At 41.9% G+C, this 20,731-nt stretch overlaps 1 protein-coding gene across 2 annotated transcripts in view; it reads right to left on the bottom strand.

Annotated features, from left to right (window-relative positions):
- ehbp1 (EH domain binding protein 1) overlaps nt 1-20,731 on the bottom strand; it is a 387,730-nt gene that overhangs the window by 160,409 nt on the left and 206,590 nt on the right. The window lies entirely within an intron of this gene.

Genomic DNA, 20,731 nt, shown 5'->3' with positions numbered 1-20,731 from the left:
ATAGGAAGGATATCAGTAAGATTGAAAGAGTGCAGAGAAGATTTACTAGGATGTTGCTGGGTCTTCAGGAGTTGAGTTACAGGAAAAGATTGAACAGGTTAGGACTTTATTCTTCGGAGCATATAAGAATGAGGAGGGATTTATAGAGGTTTACAAAATTATGAGGGGTATAGACAGAGTAAATGCGAGTAGACTCTTTCCACTGAGAGTAGGAGAGATAAATACAAGGGGACATGGCTTTAGGGTGACAGGGGAAAGGTTTAGGGGGAATATTAGGGGGAACTTCTTCACTCAGAGAGTGGTGGGAGTGTGGAACGAGCTGCCATCTGACGAAGTAAATGCAGGCTGACTCTTAAGTTTTAAGAATAAATTGGATAGATACATGGATGAGAGAGGTCTGGAGGGTTATGGACTGGGTGCAGGTCAATGGAACTAGTGGAATAAAGTTTTGGCACAAAATAGAAGGGCCAAATGGCCTGTTTTCTCTGTTGCAGTGTTCTTTGGTTCTACCAACCAAGGCCAAATGATAGTTACTTGAAGTCACATGAAACTCAATACAAAGATAGCAAAGTGCTAATATGTCAGTGAGAAGGAGATAAAAGCTAGGGGTGTTAAATAAATTGAAATTTATACATGAAGTTGAGAACAGAACAGCAATAGCATTGCCTAAGATAAGGGTGGCACAACTGCTCTTCGTCATGGACTGAACATGGGATTGGATGATGATACAAAGCAAAATGGAAGTGTGGGTTGCAAGGAAAGATTTCTGGGGGATATAGAAGAGGATTTGACATATAGAATGTATGTTAAAAAATGAGATCACCTACTTTAATAGAAAAATATAAGAAAGTCAAGTATGTCTTTAAAAAGTATAAGATTGAAAAATGTTGATATTCAAAGGGTCCTGGATGTTTCTGCAAATGAATCACTGGATGTTATCATGAAAGTACAGACAGCAATATATTTAAATCACTTAGTAGAACGATCACATGGAAGTGGAGGAAACATTTTTTTTCTCCCTGAATATATGAAAAGTCTAGAACTCATAGCCTGAAAACACAGCAGAGACAAGAAATCGTAATATTTCAGCATTACTTGGATGTGTACTTGAAGGGTAGTGGTTTGCAGTGCTATGGAACTAGTACTGTTCAGTGGTTTAGGTTGAGTAGTTCTTTCTGATGGTCTGAATGGCCGACTACTGGCATAAATTTTCCATGATCTATACATAAACACAGGTAAAACAACAAAACAGTATCACTTAATTTACAAATGGATGCATCATGTGATGCAAAAACATTTGTACTTTTCTATGTTTGTAATATCAGCACCTTTATCTAATCTACATTATGATTATTTAGTTATCAGAATCTGGAGAATAAAACAATATAAAATAACAACAGGACAAGTTTGTATTGATAAGAGAATGTCAAGGATGTGTTCTGTGATAAGAACTGGGATATACAGGACCATTATACAGCAGTAATCCATCCTGAACCTTATCGCTGCTGATCAACCTTCTCTCATACTGTGCATGTAATTGCAGTGATTTTTGCTGATGGAAAATTCAACAAGATAATGAAAAAGAAGCATATCTAGATTAACCGATATATTTCTGAAAATAGACCAAAATAAAATTTACTTTACAAATACCAGTTAAAGTGGAAAGCTACAACATGGTCATGACTGGATAATGGATACTGCACAACACAGTTGTATTCTTTATGTGACAACTTATACAATTCATTTTTGAAACAGATTTTAAAACATCAGGTCAGGTTAGTTAAGGAACATGAAAAAAAGTAAGTGTTTCATATAGGATGGGCTCAAACTAAAAGGTTTTGCATAATGCTTAGAAGACTGAGAAAGCATAATAATTTTTAATAAAGTTCACAATTATCTACTTCATTCTGTTTTGTGGCAAAATGTTTGACTGTGCAATCCTGTGAAAGGTTTAAAGTCATTGGCAAATTACACTTATAAACAGATGGGGATTCTTGCAAGTAACTTTTGGTATTGATGCTTTGGGAATTTTTCAAAACTCTATCACAAACCAAATTTGGAGATATGATAAGCAATTTGTGCCAGCTAATCTTAACATTTGTTGTCATTACTTTCAGGGTGAAAGAGGCAATTGTAGCAGTCGAAGGGGAGTGTTCAGCTGTTTTGATTGTGGTAAATCTCAGAGATCACCCCCATGTGCTAACAAAACCTAGGAGAAAATAAGATGGCCTTTCTGCACCCAAACTTCCGTGTTACTGCCTGAGGCACAGCCATCGCTGGGATCATTTTGCTGGACTCCAGGAATGAAGACATGCCCTTCATATCCACCTAAGGTATATTTGGTTAAATTCACAGATAGTAATTTTGGATGGGAAGGCCCCAGCCACCGACATTTCATTCTCATGTTTTTATAGCATGTTAAGGATTTTTTTCAAATAACATACCAGTAAATTTCAAACTTTTGTTACATTCTACAACTAGTATGCACTATGTACAGACCGTATAAAAAGTATTCACCTCCCTTGAAAGTTTTCATGTCTTATTGTTTTACAACATTGAATCACAGTGGATTTAATTTGGCTTTTTGACACTGTTCAACAGAAAAAGACTTTTGTGTCAAAGTGAAAACAGATCCCTACAAAGAGATCTAAATTAATTACAAATATAAAACACAAAAAATTGATTGCACAGTATTCAGCCCCTTTAATATGACAAGGCAAATAATCACTGGTGCAGCCAATTGGTCTCAGAAGTCACATAATTAGTTAAGGTGTCCTAGCTACATATAAACCTGTGTGCAGTCAATGTTTTCAATTGACTGTAGTAAGAATACACCTGTACCTGGAAGGTCCAACTGCAGGTGAGTCGGTATCCTGGCAAAAACTACACCACGAAGACAAAAGCAGTCCACTAGGTCCAGTCCTGCTGAAGGGTCTCGGCCCAAAATGTTGACTGTACTCTTTCCATAGATGCTGCCTGTTCTGCTGAGTTTCTCCAGCATTTTGTGTGTGTTGCTAAGAGAAAAGAACACTCCAAGCAACTCCACAAAAAGGTTGTTGAAAAGCACAAATCAGAAGATGGTTACCAGAAAATTTCCAAGTCAGTCAACATCCCTTGGAATACAATACAATTCAATCAATTATCAAGAAATGGAAAGAATATGGTATAGCTGTAAATCTATCAAGAGCAGGCCATCCTCAAAAACTGAGACACCATGCAAGAAGGGGACAAGTGAGGGAGGCCACAAAGAGACCTATGATAACTCTGGTGGAGTTACAAGCTTCAGTGGCTGAGATGGGAGAGATTGTACACACAACAATTATTGCTCAGGTGCTTCAAAAGTCGCAGCTTTATGGGAGAGTGACAAAGAGAAAGCTACTGTTGAAAAAACAATTCATAGCTACAGTTTGCCCAAAGGCATATAGGAGTCTCTAAAGTCAGCTGGAAGAAGGTTCCATGGTCTGATGAAACCAAAATTGAGTTTTTTGGCCATCACACTAAACATTGTCTTTCGCTTCACTGTAGCAGGCACTAGAAGGCTTGAGAAGGTAAAGCGTAAAATGAATGCAGTAAATACAGGGATATCCTGGATGAAAACCTGATGCAGTCCACAAGAGAACTGCGACTTGGGAGAAGATCTGTTTTCTAGCAAGATAATGACCCCAAGCAGAAAACCAAAACTTCACAGGAATGGCTTAAAAACATCAAAATTAAAGCCCTGGAGTGGCCAAGTCAGAGTCAAGATCTCAATCCAACTGAGAATTTGTGGCTGGAATTGAAAAGGGCTGTTCTCTCATGATCCCCATGAAATCTGACAGAGCTTGAGCAGTTTTATAAAGAAGAATGGGGAAAATTTGCAGTGTCCAGATGTGCAAAGCTGATAGAGACCTATCCACACAGACTCAAGGTTGTAATTTATCCAAAAATAATGACTTGAAGGGGGTGAATACTTATACAATCAATTATTTTGTGTTTTACATTTGTAATTTATTAAGATAATTTTGTAGAGATTTGTTTTCACTTTGACACTAAAGTCTTTTTCTATTGATCAGAATCATAAAAAGCCAAATTAAATCCACTGTGGTTCAATGTTGCAAAACAGTAAAATGTGAAAGCTTCTGGGGGGGGCAGGTGAATACTTTTTACAGGCACTGTATATTCAGCATCCATCCTATATTCAATTCTAGGTCTTTTCCTTGCAAATGCCAGGAAGCTTTTCTTATATCATACAAACAGTACAACTGGATAAAAGTCTGTAAATTACCATTCGAGTTCTGTCAGGGAAATGTCCCATCATCATCTATCAGCTGCTCACACCAGCTCACCTCACCTGCTTAGACATCGTAATGCCTCACAAATTAATTGTTACAATGAATGGACTAATTAATTATAACTAGATATAAAAGATCTTTGAATATGCTGTAACTTCCCAAATTCATAACTAATTGATTGTGACTTTTGACTTAAATCCTATCAATCTGGTTTCAATCTCTGCAGCGTTATCAAATGATTCTTAATGAAACTATAAATGGCACCTAGCCAGACTAAAGTATACCTTATTCACTTTCTTAACAAATATCAACTTTGATCTTAAACCAGGTCATTCCATTCTCAGGATCTGAGCTACAAAACAAGGACGACACTTACAAATGTGCTTATTACCAGCCCAAGCTCCAAGTCAACCTTAGATTATTTACATAAACACACAGATTAATAGGCTTTAAACCGAACAACTGCAAATCAAAGGCCTTCTAACCTGCTGCTGCACAATAACTTCGCACACTATTTAACAAACCAGGATCCTGCACCACCATCCTCTGCCTCTTTAGCCATTCCAAAATCTGCAGAACCCACATACAAGTCACTTCAGAACCAACAGAACTGGAATGGTAGCAAGCCATCCTTGACTTCAAAACAGTGCAAAAAGGAAGAACGAGTTTCAAGAGGCAAAACATACCATACTCCTCCAATGCTTGGCAAAATATGTTAGGTGTTTCCAGGAAGGATTCCTGACACAATAGGTAGACAGGCCAACTAAAGGAGAGGCTATACTAGATCTGGCAACGAGCTTGGTTAGGTGACAATCTCTTAGTGGGTGAGCATTTTGGAAACAGTGACCATTATTCCCTGACTTTTACCATAGTCTTTGACATGGACAGGAGCAGACAATATAGTAAAGTATTTCATTGAGGGGTGAAGTAAACAGCTGGAAAGTTGATAAGTTTTTCTATTTGGCAGAAGCTTGGGAGCTGGAATTGGCCATGGATGCACTCAGGGAAGTATACAACAGAAAAGTGGAGGTTATTTAGGGAGCACTTATATGGGGTTCTGGATGGGTTTGTCCCATTGACGTAGGGTAAGGTGAAGGAACCGTGGTTGGCAAGGTGAAAGAGATAAAGAGCTGGAGAAGTGGGAAATCTGATAGGAGAGGGTAAAAGACCATGGAAGAAATGGAAAGGGGGGAGTACCAGAGGGAGGTGATGGGCAGATAAGGTGACAGGGGAAAATGGAAATTGGGGGAATGGTCAAAGTGGACACTGCTGGAAGTTTGAGAAATCGATATGCATGTCATCAGTCTGGAGGCTACCCAGACGGAATACAAGCTGCTGCTCCACCAACCTGGGTGTAGCTTCATCACGGCAGTAGAGCAGCCAGGGACTGACAAGTCAGAATGAGAATGGAAAGTGGAAATGAAATGGGTGGCCACTGGAAGATCAGGGTAGGGAAATGTTATTTCTTTGTTCAAGAAAGGTAATAGGGAAAACACATATATTCCATGTATTAAACCAGAGAGTCTTACATCAGTGGTGGGCAAACTATTGGACAGGATTCTTCAAGACAAGTTTTAAAAGCATTTGAAGGAGCATAGTCTGATTGGAGATAGTCAGCATGGCTTTGTGAGGGGCAGATCATGCTTCATGAGCCTGGTTCAATTCTTTGAAGAACTAACAAAACAAGCTGATGGAAGTAGAGCAATGGGTGTGTATTTTAATAGGGCATTTGACTAGTTTCATCATGATAGGGCCATTCAGAAAGTCAGAAGGCACGGTATCCAGGGAAACTTGAAAGTATTGATTCAGAATTGGCTTGCTCACAGAAGGTAAGAGGGTGGTAGAAGATTGAACACATACTGGCCGGAGGTCAGTGGCCAAAGGTGCTCTGCAAGGATCTGTTCTGGAACACCTGCTCTTTATGATTTTTATAAATGACTTGGATGAGGAAGTGGATAGGTGAGTCATCAAGTTTGCAGATGACATAAAGTTTGATGGTGCTGTGGACAGTGTAGGAGGGTTGCATTGGACTTATTAAAACAGCTGTAGATAAGTGTGTCCCCACTATATCGTTCAGTCTTCCCCATTCAGAAGCCCTTGAATGAAGCATGAGATGCGAAATTTGTTGAAGGCCAGATCAGAGGCATTTAAATCTAAAGACTAAGAAAGCTACAAGAGGCACAGGTATGATCTCCAGAAAACTATCTCAAGGGTGAAGTGGAGATTCCAAAACAAACTGGAATCAATGAGGAATGCTTAACAGCTGGAACAGGGCTTGAATGTTATCACCTCCTCCTACAAAGTTAAATTAAGTGACACGGGAGACAGCAGGGCTTTGCGTCCAGATGAGCCCACTGCCTTCTTTGCTTGCTTTGACCATCAGAACCTGTAGGAACCATCGCAAACCCTGCATCTCCTGATGATGCTTTGATCTCAGTATCTGAAACTGTTGGGCAGGCTGCCTTCAGGAAGGTGAATCCATGGAAAGCATCTGGACCAGAAGGGGTACCTGGCCATGTACTAAAGATCTGTGCTAACCAACTAGCTGGTGTGTTCATTGATATCTTTAAACTCTCACTTCGGCAATGTGTGGCATCCACCCGCTTCAAGCGGGCCTCAATTATACTGGTGCCCAAGAAAAGCATTATGACCTGCCTCAATGACTATTGCCCAGTTGCGCTTCCACAGTGATGAAGTGCTTTGAGAAGTTGGCGATGAAACAATCAGCACCTGCCTGAGAGGCGACTTGATTCTGCTCCAATTTGCCTACTGGAGCAACAGGTCCACAGCAGATGCCATCTCGTTGGCTCTTCACACAACCCTAGAATATCTGGACAGCAAAGATGCATACATCAGGATGTTCTTTTTCAATTACAGCTCAGCATTTAATACCATCATCCCTTCAAAACTAATCAATAAGCTCCAAGACCTTGGCCTCAATATCTCCTTGTACAATTGGACTATGGATTTCGTCATTTAAAAGACCCCAGTCAGTTTGATTGACAAAAATATTTGCTCCACAATCTCCATCAGCAAAGGATTGTGTGGTTAGCCCCTGCTCTACTTGCTTTGCACCTATGATTGTGTGGCTAAGCATAGCTCCAACACCATATTCAAGTTTGCTGATGACACCACTGTTCTGGGCCGTATCAAAGGTAGCGATGAATCAGCATATAGAAGGAGAATGAAAATTTGGCTGAGAGGCATCATAATAATTATCTCTCATTCAATGTCAGCAAGACCAAGGAACTAATAGTAGACTTCAGGAGAGGGAAACCAGAGGTCCATGAACCAGTCCACATCGGAGGATCAGAGGTGGAGAAGGTTGGCAACTTTAAATTCCTGAGTGTAACTATTTCAGAGGACCTGTCCTGGACCCAGCATGTAAATGCAATTGTGAAGTAAGCATGGAGGGATCTCTACTTCCTTAGGAGTTTGCAGAGGTTCAGCATGACGTCAAAAACTTTGATAAGCTTCTTTAGATGTGTAGTGGAGAGTGTATTGACTGGCTGCATCATGGTCTGGCATGGAAACACCAATTCCTCTGAAAGGAAAATCCTACATAAGGTAGGGGATCTGGCCAATACCTCACAGATAAAGCCCTTCCAACCACTGAGCACATAAACATGCAATGCTGACATATCCATCATCAGAGATCTTCACTTCACCCAGTCCATGCTCTTTTCTCACTGCTGCCATCAGGTAGAAGGTACAAGAGCCTCAGAACTTGCACCCACCAGGTTCAAGAACAGTAATGACCTCTGAACCATCAAGCTCTTGAACAAAAGGGGATAACGGCACTCACTTGCCATCCTTTGAGTTTTACCCTCAACCAATGATCTCACTTTCAGGACTCTTTATCCTGTTACTTCATGTTCTCTATATTAGTTGCTATTTATTTATATTTATATTTATATTTGCACAGTCTTCTGCACTTGATTTAATCTTTCATTGATCCTGTTATAGTTGCTATTTGATAGATTTACTGAGTATGCCAGCAAAAAAAATGAATTCTGGATTGTATGTGATGACATACATGTCCTTTTGAAATAAAATTTACTTTGAACATTACTTTGAGGTTGCTATAGGTTGCAACAGGCCATTGGCAGGATGCAGAAGTGGGCTGAGAAGTGGTAAATGGAGTTCAATCTGGAAAAGTGTGAAGTGATTCACTAAGGTTGGTCGAACTTGAGGGCAGAATGCAGGGTTAATAGCAGGATTCTTAAGAGTGTGAGGAACAGAGGGATCTTGGAGTCCACGTTTATCAATCCTGTAAAGCTGTAGCACAAATTGATAGGGTAGTTAAGACAGCAGAGGTCTTCATTATTCAGAAGACTGAGTTCAACTGCCGGAAGCAAATGCTGCAGCTCTATAAAACTCTGAGCCACATTTGAAGTATTGTGTTCAGTTTTGGTCAGCTTGAAACAGGAAGAATGTGGAAGCCTTATAGAGGGTGCAAAAGAGATTTACAAAGATTTTGCCTGGATTAGAGAGCATATCTTATGAAGATAGGTTGAATGAGCTAGATCTTTTCACTCCAGAGTGAAGAAAGATGAGAGATGACTTGATAGAGGTGTATAAGATGGAAAGAGGCATAGATAGAGTGGACAGCCAAGAATTATTCCCAGGACAGAAATAGCTTATATGAGGGCAAATAACTTAAACATGTTTGGAGGAAACTATAACGGGGAGGGGATGTCAGAGCTAGGATTTAATACAGAGAATGCTGGGTATGTGGAATGTGCTGCCAAGGGTGGTGGTTGAGCAAGATACATTAGGAACGTTTCTGAGATAAGTATATAGATGAAAAACAGAAGAGGGCTATATAGGAGAGAAGGGTTAGATTGATCTCGGAATAGGTTACAACATCATGGGTCATAGGGCCTGTACTGTGCTACATTATTCTATATTTTAACACTTCTTTATTGTCTTCGAGCTGGGTAGGATTTCACTCCTTGGTTTGATTGATGCCTATCTTACTGTGATTAGAAAATCACCAGCACTCTTACCACTAATGTCTTGCAAGGTGTTATGAATGTGAAGCAACTCTGAGGGGCCAAAGGGTACAAACTCGCCCCCTCTTTTTTGAGAATAGCAAGATCGCTATTAATTCGGGTCTGGGAGCCAGGAAATGAGAGAGACACACACAGAATACACAACCAGGTGGAATGTGTCCTGACCTCAGCGGAATGGAACCACTGATAACAGCCATTGTCTCTTGGAGAAGGAATTGTGTATTGAGTACTGTACTATTCATTGAAACCCCTCAGGGGACAACCAGAGTAGTCTGGTTGAGGGATTGCATCATCCCAACTTGACTGACATCTGAGACCCCATGAGTAAGGATAAAAGAGGGTCTGGGGAACAACACCTTTAGACGCACCAGGAGAAACGCTAGAAATCCCGTGATAGCGTTTTATAGCGAATGCTGGTGAGAGCTCGTGTGCGTCCTCCCTTGCCTGGGTGGTGGGCTCATCACGGAAGAACGGTTTAGCTAAAGGGGAGGCCACAAGTGAACGGCCACAACAATGAGACTCCTGACGGATCGAAATCATAAAAGGAAAGCCAGCAAGTTTTTCTCCAAATCTCTCTCTCTCTCCAACAATTGCAACACAGCAGTCCCCAATGGCTGCAGCCTGCATGAACTGAGTGAACTTTATATTTCCATCGGACAATACATTATCTCCTAGACAACGATTATTTCTTATTGATTATTATTATACCCACACTTTTAGATTTAGTATTGATGACGTATATTATCTGTATATTTGTATTGATATTATTTTTGCGTATTTTTACTAATAAATACTGTTAAAAATAGTATCATCAGACTTCAACAGACGTCTCCATCTTTGCTGATAAGTGACCCAGTTACGGGGTTCGTAACAAAGGATACATTCTTGATCACCTCCTACTCTGCACCTCCATGCTGTTATATGCAGACAGCTAAAAAATGATGTCTGTTCTAAGATGGACAGCCATTGGGCAGATGAATATCTCTTGGGTCAGCTCACTGTTCTTATCAAGAGGTGAAGAGTAGGATGCTGCTCTCAATAAGACTTTGACAAGTGCTGTACATGAGGCTGCTAACTAGGATAATAACCTATGGCATTATAGGAAAGATACTAGCTTTGACAGAAGATTGGCTAACTGATAGAAGGCAAAGAATGGGAATAAAGATGGCTTTTTCTGGTTTGCTGCCTGTAACAGCTGTTGTTCCACAGTGGGTGGTATTGGGTCAGCTAATTTTCACATTAAACTTTAATGATTTGGATGGTAGATTTGATGGCTTTGTGGTCAAGTTTGAGGATGATATAAAAATAAGTTTAACAATGCTGAGGAAGATGGGAATCTGCTGAAGGACTTGGACAGATTTAGAAAATGGGAAAAGAAGTGGCAGATGGAATACAGTGTAGAGAAGTGTATGGTTATGCACTTTGGTTGAAGAAATAAAGGTGTAGACTATTTGCTAAATCGTAAACTAATTCAGAAATCAGCGGTGCCAAGGGGCTTGGAGATTCCTAGTGTAGTATTCTCTATAGGTTACTTTGAAAGTTGTGTCAGTAGTACGGAAGACAAATGCAATGTTCACATTCATTTTGAGATGATTAAATTACAAAAGCAAAGATACCAAGATACCACAAAAGCAAAGATATGGAGCTAAGGCTCCATAAGGCATTGGGCAGACCACATTTGGAGTCCTATGAGCAGTTTTATGCCCCATATCTTTTTTAAAAAAAAGGATGTGCTGACATTGGAGAGGGCCCAGAGGAGGTTTAACAAGAATGATCCTGGGAATGAAAGGGAGGAGTATGAGGAGTGTTTGATCATACTAGGTCTGTCCTCATTTGAAATCATAAGGATGAGGGGGTTTTTCATTGAAACCTACTGAATATTGAAAGGTCTAGATAGAGTGGCTGTGGAGAGGATGTTTCCATTAGTGGGAAAGTCTAGCACCAGAAGGCACATCCTCACAAGAGGAGGGCACACCTTTAAAACTGAGGTGAGGAGGAATTTCTTTAGCAAGAGAGTGGTGAATCATTGCCCCAGACAGCTATGAAAGCCAAGTTATTGGGTATATTTAAAGCAGAGGTTGATTGGTTCTTGATTAGTAAGGGTGTCAAAGGTTACACAGAGAAGGCATGAGAACAAGGCTGAAAGGGAAAAAAAATCAGCATGAGTAAATGGTGGAGCAGACTTAATGGGCCAATTGGCCTAATTCTGTCCTCTGTCTTATGATCCAGGTTCTATTTATCATGAGCATCCCGCAGCTCTCAAGGAATAAATGAATGTTGCATTACCAACAGCTTTTTTTTAAACTACCAAGGAGAGCTTCTACATGATCTTAAAGATGTCATGAATTTTCACAAGAGCAAAAGCATACAGAGTTCAACGTACGGGGGAGGGGGGCAACTGCATCAGAACCACAGTGTGATAATTAGCTGAATTTCAGACTTGTTCAAAAGTAACAGGTTAGTTAATTGCTGACCATCTGTCTAAAGGAGATGCAAACAAAGGGATATGAAAGACCATAGGGGAAAGGGAGGAAATAGAACCATCAAGGAACCACAAGATAAAGAACACTTCTGTTACTCAAAATGGAAATAAAAGAGAATACTAGAAATACAAGTGGAGTAGAATAAAAACAGTATTGCTGGTGGATAACCAATCATCAGAATTGACCAATTCGAACACAAACTGAAAAGGCCGAACACAAGAAATGCTGCAGATTCTGGAAATCCAAAGCAACACATACAAACACACACAAAGCAACTCAACCTGTCAGGCAGCACCTATGGAAATGTATGAACGGTCAACATTTCGGGCCAAGATCCTTCTTCAGGACTGGAAAGGAGGAAGACTCCAGCATAAAAAGGTAAGTGGAGGGGAAGGAAAATAGCTAGGAGGTGATATCTGAAGCCAGGCGTGAGGGAAATGTAGGGGGTTGGAGAGAAAGGAATCTGATAGAAGAAGGGAGTGGACCTGAGGAGAAAGAGAGGAAAGTGCCACTGGGGGAGGCATTAGGCAGGTGAGGAGGTAAGAGGCCAGAACAGAGAATAAAAGAAGAGGGAGGAGAGGGGAAAAATTATTTCATCAGGAGAAATTGATATTTGTGCTACCCAGACAGAATATAGAAATTGTTGCCTCTCCACCTTGATGGTGGCCACATCGTGGTACAAGAGGAGATCATGAACCAACATGTTGGAACAGGAATGTAAATTGGAATTAAAATGTTTGGCCACCAGGAATTTCCGCTTCTGGCCGATGTAGCAGAGGTGCTAGACGAAGTGGATCCCAATTTACAACATGTCTCACCAATGTAGAGGAGGCCACATCGGGAGCACCAGATACAATAGATGATACCAGCAGATTCTCAGGTGAAGTTGGGAGTGGGCCAGTGGTGAGGTGTGGGCGTTTCAAGCTTTAACTCAGAAGAGGCATTGGCTCTGGATAAGCTTCTGTTATGTTTCCCTTTTTTCTTACTGTGTCAGGGGTACATAGTGTAGTTTAAATGACTGTTGTGCATTCCTCATGCCGGAGTTTGGAGTCCTGGGAGACCCAGAGTCTCCCAGGGAACTACATCTGTGTGAAGTGCATCCGGCTGCAGCTCCTTGAAGACCGTGTTAGGGTTCTGGAGCAGCAGCAAGATGACCTTCAGCTTGAACGTGAGATTGAGGAGATTGTTGATCAAAGTTACAGGGATATAGTCGCACCTAAGATGCAGGAGGCGTGTAACTTGGTGGCTGTCAGGAAGACGAATGGAAAAGTGAATAGGCAGTTAGCACAGAGCAACCTGTGGCCATTCCCCTCAATAATAAGAATACCACTTTGGATACTGTTGTGGGAAATGACCTCCCAGGGGAATGACATAGAGACCAGGTTACTGGCACTGAGCATAGGTCTGTGGTACAGAAGGGAAAAAGGGAGAAGAGAGGAGCAGTATTGATAAGGGGACTCAGTAGTCAGAGGAACAGACAGGAGATTCTGAGGATGTGAACAGGACACCCGGACGGTATGTTGGTTCTCAGGTGTCAGGGTCAGGGATGTCTCAAATTGTGTCCACAGCATTTTGGAGGGCGGGGGAGAGCAGTCAGATGTCTTGGTACATATGGGTATCAATGACATAGGAAGGAAAAGCAAAGAAGTCCTGAAGAGAGAATTCAGAGAGCTGAGAAGCAGGACCTTCAAGATAGTAATTTCTGGAATGCTACCTATGCTATACACCTGTGAGGGTAGAAACAGGATGTTTTGGCAGATAAATGTGTGGCTGAGACACTGGAACAGACAGACAGACATACTTTATTGATCCTGAAGGAAATTGGGTTTTGTTACAGCCACACCAACCAAGAATAGTGAAGAAATATAGCAATCTAAAACCATAAATAATTAAATAATAATAAGTTAATCATGCCAAGTGGAAATAAGTCCAGGACCAGCCTATTGGCTGAGGGTGTCTGACACTCCGAGGGAGGAGTTGTATAGTTTGATGGCCAAAGGTAGGAATGACTTCCTATGACGCTCAGTGTTACATCTCGGTGGAATGAGGCTCTGGCTGAATGTACTCCTATGCCTAACCAGTACATTATACAGTGGATGGGAGTCATTGTCCAAGATGGCATGCAACTTGGACAGCATCCTCTTTTCAGACACCACCGTCACAGAGTCCAGTTCCACCCCAACAACATCACTGGCCTTACGAATGAGCTTGTTGATTCTGTTGGTGTCTGCTACCCTTAGCCTACTGCCCCAGCACACAACAGCAAACATGATAGCACTGGCCACCACAGCTTCGTAGAACATCCTCAGCATCGTCTGGCAGATGTTAAAGGACCTCAGTCTCCTCAGGAAATAGAGACGGCTCTGACCCTTCTTGTAGATAGCCTCAGTGTTCTTTGACCAGTCCAGTTTATTGGCCATTCGTATCCCCTGGTATTTGTAATCCTCCACTATGTCCACACTGACCCCTTGGATGGAAACAGGGGTCACCGGTGCCTTAGCCCTCCTCAGGTCCACCACCAGCTCCTTAGACTTTTTCACATTAAGCTGTAGATGATTCTGCTCGCACCATGTGACAAAGTTTCCCACCGTAGCCCTGTACTCAGCCTCATCTCCCTTGCTGATGCATCCAACTATGGCAGAGTCATCAGAAAACTTCTGAAGATGGCAAGACTCTGTGTTGTAGTTGAAGTCCGAGGTGTAGATGGTGAAGAGAAAGGGAGACAGGACAGTCCCCTGTGGAGCCCCAGTGCTGCTGACCACTCTGTCTGACACACAGTGTTGCAAGCGCACGTATTGTGGTCTGCCAGTCAGGAAATCAATAATCCATGACACCAGGGAAGCATCCACCTGCATCACTGTCAGCTTCTCACCCAGCAGAGCAGGGTGGATGGTGTTGAACACACTGGAGAAGTCAAAAAACATGACCCTCATAGTGCTCGCCTGCTTGTCCAGGTGGGCGTAGACACAGTTCTGCAGGTAGACCATGGCATCCTCAACTCCTAGTTGGGGCTGATAGGCGAACTGGAGGGGGTCTAAGTGTGGCCTAACCATAGGCCAGAGCTGTTCTAGGACAAGTCTCTCCAGGGTCTTCATGACGTGGGAGGTCAATGGCACCAGTCTGTAGTCATTGGAGCCACTGGGGCAGGACAAGGCATCTTCGGTACAGGAACAAGGCAGGACATCTTCAACATCACAGGAACCCTCTGGAGACTCAGGCTTTGAGCACCCTGGGGCTGACACCATCTGGGCCTGCAGGGGGCACAGCTTCAGGTTCTTGGATCATTGGGATCTCTTCTGGAGGAGGTATGACCTGTACAAAAGGTATGGGGTGCCCCTGAACCCGAGCGAGACTAATATTCTCATGGGCAGATTTGTTAGAGCTGTTGGGGAGGGTTTAAAGTAATTTAGCAGGGGATGGGAACTGGAGTTAAGGGACTTAGTATAGAACGGATGATAAAAAAACTAAAGATAGTGTGCCGTCAGACTGTCTGGAAGAGCTGACAAATGCTAGGATAAAATTGCAGTCAGCAGGGTGAGTATCAATGCATTAGGGATGTAGAATCAAAAAGGATTGCAAATACAATACTCAAAGTGTTATATCTCAATACATGGAGTATAAGAAATAAGGAGGAAGATTTTGTTGCACTTTTACAGATTGTCGGGTATAATGTTGTGGCCATCACTGTAGTTGGGAGCTGAACGTTCAAGGTTATACATTGAATCAGAGAGATAGGAAAGTAGGTAAAGAGAATGACATTGCTCTGTTGGTAAAGAATGGCATCAAATCATTAGAAAGATGCGACATTGGATTGGAAGATGCTGAATCCTCATGGGTTGAGTTAAGAAACTGCAAGGGTAAAAGGACGTTGATGGCAGTTACATAGAGCCCTCCAAACATGAGCAGGGATGTGGACAACAGATTACAACTGGCAATAGAAAAGGCATATCAAAAGGGCAACATTATGATAGGCATGGGAGATTATAGAACACAGGTAGATTGGGACTATCAGACCCCAAGAGAATGAGTTTGTTGAATGCCAGAGAAATAGCTTTTCAGGACAGTTTGTCATTGACCCTACTAAGGGATCAGTTATACTTGATTGGGTGTTACATAGTGAACTGGAGGCGATTAGGGAGCTTAAAGTAAAGGAACCCTTAGGAGGCAGTGATCACAACATGACTGAGTTCAACTTGAAATCTGATAATGAGAAAGTAAAGTCTTACATAGCAGTATTTCTGTGGAGTGTAGGAAATAACAGTGCTATGAGAGAAGAGCTGGACAAAGTGAATAGGAAGGAGATGTTGGCAGGGATGACAGCACAGCAGCAATGGCGTGAGTTTCTGGGAAAAATGGAGGAAGTTGCATGACAGGTGTATTCCAAAAACAAAGAAATACTCAAATGGTAAAATAGTACAACCATGGCTGACAAGGGAAGTCAAAACTAATCAAAAAGCAAAAGAGAGGGCATACAAGAAAAAAATTAGCTGGAAGATAGAGGATTGGGAAGCTTTTAAAAACCTACAGAAAATAAATAAAAGAATCATTAGGAGGGAAAAGATGAAATATGAAAGCAAGCTTGCAATCAATATCAAAGTGGAAAGAAAAAGCTTTTTCAGGGATATAAAAAATAAAAGAGAGATGAGAGTGGATATAAGACCACTAAAAGATGAGGTGGGAGAAATAATAACTGAGGACAAGGAGATAACACATGAACTAAATAAGTATTTTGCATCAGTCTTCATTGTGGAAGACACAAGCAGTGTGCCAGATGTTGAGGGGTTTGAAGAAAGAGAAGTGAGTGCAGTCACTTTACAAGGGAGAAGGTGTTCAAAAGGCTGAAGGACCTAAAGGTACATAAGTCACCTGGGCCAGATGAACTACACCCAAGGGTTCTGAAAGAGGTAATGATAGAGACTGTAGAGGCATAGGCAACAATCTTTCAAAATTTATCGGACTCTACCATGGTGCCAGAGGACTGGAAAATTGCAATGTCACTCCACTCTTTTAAGAAAGGAGGAAGGAAGCAGAAAGGAAATTATAAACCAGTTAGACCTCAGTGGTTCGGAAGATGGTGGAGTTAATTGTTAAGGATGAGTTTATGGAGTACTTGTTGACACAAGACATGATAGGACAAAGTCAGCATAGTTTCCCTGAGAGAAAATCTTGCCTGATGAACCAGTTGGAATTCTTTGAGGAGATTACAAGCAAGATAGATAAAGGGGATGCAGTGGATGTTGCATATTTGGATTTTCAGAAGGCCTTTGACAAGGGGCCACACATGAGGCTGCTTACCAAGTTAAGAGCTTTATTACAATAAAGTTACTGGTATGGTTAGAGCATTGGTTGATTGGTAGGAGCGGGATTAATAGGATCCTTTTCTGGTTGGTTGCCAGTGACTACTGGTGTTCACAGGGGTTGTTGCTGGGACCGCTGCTTTTTATGTTGTATATCAGTGATTTAGATGATGGAATAGATGGCCTTGTTGCCAGTTTTACAGATGATACGAAGATTGGAGGAAGGACAAGTAGGGTTGAGGAAACAGGAAGGCTGCAGAAGGACTTAAGACAGATTAGGAGAATGGGCAAGAAAGTGGCAAATGAAATACAATGCTGGAAAACGCATTGTCATGCATTTTAGTAGAAGAAATAAATGTGCAGACGATTTTCTAAACAGGGAGAAAATCCAAAAATCTGAGATGCAAAGGGACTTGGGATTCCTTGTACAGAACACGCTAAGGGTTAATTTGCAGGTTAATTTGCTGGAGAAGACAAATGTGATGTTAGGATTCATTTCAAGAGGTCTAGAATACGTTTTCTAATACAAGAGCAGGGATGTGATGTTGAGGCTTTAAAAGGCACTGGTGAGGCCTCACCTTGAGTATTGTGAACAGTTTTAGAAACACAGAAACATAAACGACCTACAGCACAATACAGGCCCTTCTGCCCACAAAGCTGTGCTGAACGTCCTTACCTTAGAAATTACCTAGGGTTACCCATGGTCCTTTATTTTTCTGTGTTCCATGTACCTGTCCGGCAGCCTCTTAAAAGACCCTGTCATATCTGCCTCCACCACCATCGCCGGCAGCCCATTCCATGCACTCACCACTCTCCGCGTGAAAAACTTATCCCCGACTTCTCTGTACCTACTTTCAAGCACCTTAAAACTGTGCCCTCCTGTGCTAGTTATTCCAGCTCTGGGAAAAAGCCTCTGACTATCCACACGATCAATGCCTCTCATCATCTTATACACCTCTAATCCTCCATTGCTCCAAGGAAAAAATGCTGAGTTCACTCAACCTATTCTCATAAGGCATGCTCCCCAATCCAGGAAACATCCTTGTAAATCTCCTCTGCACCCTTTCTATGGTTTCCACATCCTTCCTATAGTGAGGCGACCAGAAATGAGCACAGTACTCCAGTGGGGTCTGATCAGAGTCCTATATAGCTGCAACATTACCTCTTGGCTCCTAAACTCAATCCCACGATGGATGAAGGCCAATGCACTGTATGCTTTCTTAACCACAGAGTCAACCTGCACAGCTGCTTTGAGTGTCCTATGGACTCAGACCCCAAGATGACTCTGATCCCCCACACTGCCAAGAGTCTTACCATTAATACTATATTCTGCCATCGTACTTGACCTACCAAAATGAACCACCTCATACTAATCCGGGCTGAACTCCATCTGCCACTTCTCAGCCCAGTTTTGCACGCTAACAATGTCTCACCGTAACCTCTGACAGCCCTCCACACTATCCACAACACCCCCAACCTTTGTGTCATCAGCAAATTTACTAACCCATCCCTCCACTTCTTTATCCGGGTTATTTATAAAAATCACAAAGAGCAGAACAGATCCTTGAGGCACACCACTGGCGACCTGTCTACAACCGATCTTTGCATTCTATGGCAAGCCAGTTCTGGATCCACAAAGCAATGTCCCCTTGGATCCCATGCCTTCTTATTTTTTCAATAAGCCTTGCATTGGATACCTTGTCAAATGCCTTACTGAAATCCATACATCTACTGCTCTACCTTCATCAATATGTTTAGACACATCCTCAAAAAATTCAATCAGGCTCGTAAGGCACGACCTGCCTTTCACAAAGCCATGCTGACTATACCTAATCATATTATTCCTCTCCAAATGTTCATAAATCCTGCCTCTCAGGATCTTCTTCATCAGCTTACTAACCGCTGAAGTAAGATTCACTGGTCTATAACTTCCTGGGCTATCTCTATTCCCTTTCTTGAATAAAGGAACAACATCCACAACTCTCCTATCCTCCAGAACCTCTCCCCTCCCCATTGACAATGCAAAGATCATCGCCAGAGGCTTAGTAATCTCCTCCCTTGACTCCCACAGCAGTTTGGGGTACATCTCATCTGGTCCTGGTGACTTATCCAACTTGATGCTTTCCAAAAGCTCCAGCACATCCTCTTTCTTAATATCTACTTTATTAATATGCTCCTTAATATCTTTCTTAATACCCAGCTCAAGCTCTTCAGTCTGCTGTAAGTCATCGCTACAATCGCCAAGATCCTTTTCTGTAGTGAATACTGAAGCAAAGTACTCATTAAGTGCTTCTGCTAGCTCCTCCAGTTCCATACACACTTTTCCACTGTCACACTTGATTGGTCTTATTCTATCATGTCTTATCCTCTTGCTCTTCACATACTTGTAGAATGCCTTGGTGGTTTCCTTAACCCTGTCCACCAAGGCCTTCTCATGGCCCCTTCTGGCTCTCCTAATTTCTTTCTTAAGCTCCTCCCTGCTAGCCTTATAATCGTCTAGAGCTTTAACATGACCTAGTTTTTTGAACCTTTGGTAAGCTTTTCGTTTCTTCTTGACTAGATTTACAACAGCATTTGTACACCATGCTTCCTGTACCCCATCATCCTTTCCCTGTCTTATTATAACGTACCTATGCAGAAGTCCACACAAATATCCCCTGAACATTTGCCACATTTCTTCCATACATTTCCGAGAAAATCTGTTCCCAATTTATGCTTCCAAGTTCCTGTCTGATAGCCTCATATTCCCCCTTACTCCAATCAAACGCTTTTCTAACTTGTCTGTTCCTATCCCTCTCTAATACTATGGTAAAGGAGATAGAATTGTGATCACTATCTCCAAAATGCTCTCCCACTGAGAGATCTGACACCTGACCAGGTTCATTTCCAAATACCAGATCAAGTACAGCCTCTCGTCTTGTAGGCTTATCTACATATTGTGTCAAGAAACCTTCTTGAACACACCTAACAAACTTCATCCCATCTAAATCCCTCGCTCTAGGGGCATGCCAATCAATATTTGGGAAATTAAAATCTCCCACCACGACAACCCTGTTATTATTACACTTTTCCAGGATCTGTCCCCCTATCTGCTCCTTGATGTCCCTGTTACTATTGGGTGGTCTATAAAAACAGTTATAAAAAGTTATAAAAACAGTTATAAAAAGAGTTATTGACCCATTCCTGTTCCTAACTTCCACCCACAGAGACTCCGTACACAATCCCTCCATGTCTTCCTCCTTTTCTGCAGCTGTGACACTATCTCTGATCAACAGTGCCATGCCCCTACCTCTTTTGCCTCCCTCCCTGTCCTTTCTGAAACATCTAAAGCCTGGCACTCAAAGTAACCATTCCTGCCCCTGAGCCATCTGAGTCTCTGTAATGGCTACAACAACATAGCTCCAAGTACTAATCCACGCTCTAAGCTCATCTGCTTTGTTCATAATACTCCTTGCATTAAAGTAGGTGCATCTCAAAACATCGGTCTGAGTGCATTCCTTTCTCTACCACCTGATGTCCTAAAAAGGAAAGCCTCATCCGAGGAACAGATGCAACAGAGACAAAGGAACTGAGAAAATAACATAGCATTTTTACAGGAGACAGGGTGGGAAGAAGTATAATCAAGATAGCCAAAGGATTTGGTGAAAATAGAAATTTAAAATTAT

The sequence above is a fragment of the Hypanus sabinus genome, chromosome 12 (assembly GCF_030144855.1).
Source record: "Hypanus sabinus isolate sHypSab1 chromosome 12, sHypSab1.hap1, whole genome shotgun sequence".
In the NCBI taxonomy this organism is placed as follows: Eukaryota; Metazoa; Chordata; class Chondrichthyes; order Myliobatiformes; family Dasyatidae; genus Hypanus; species Hypanus sabinus.
Note: the sequence above shows the minus strand (reverse complement) of the source record. Positions and strands in the feature narration are given on the sequence as shown.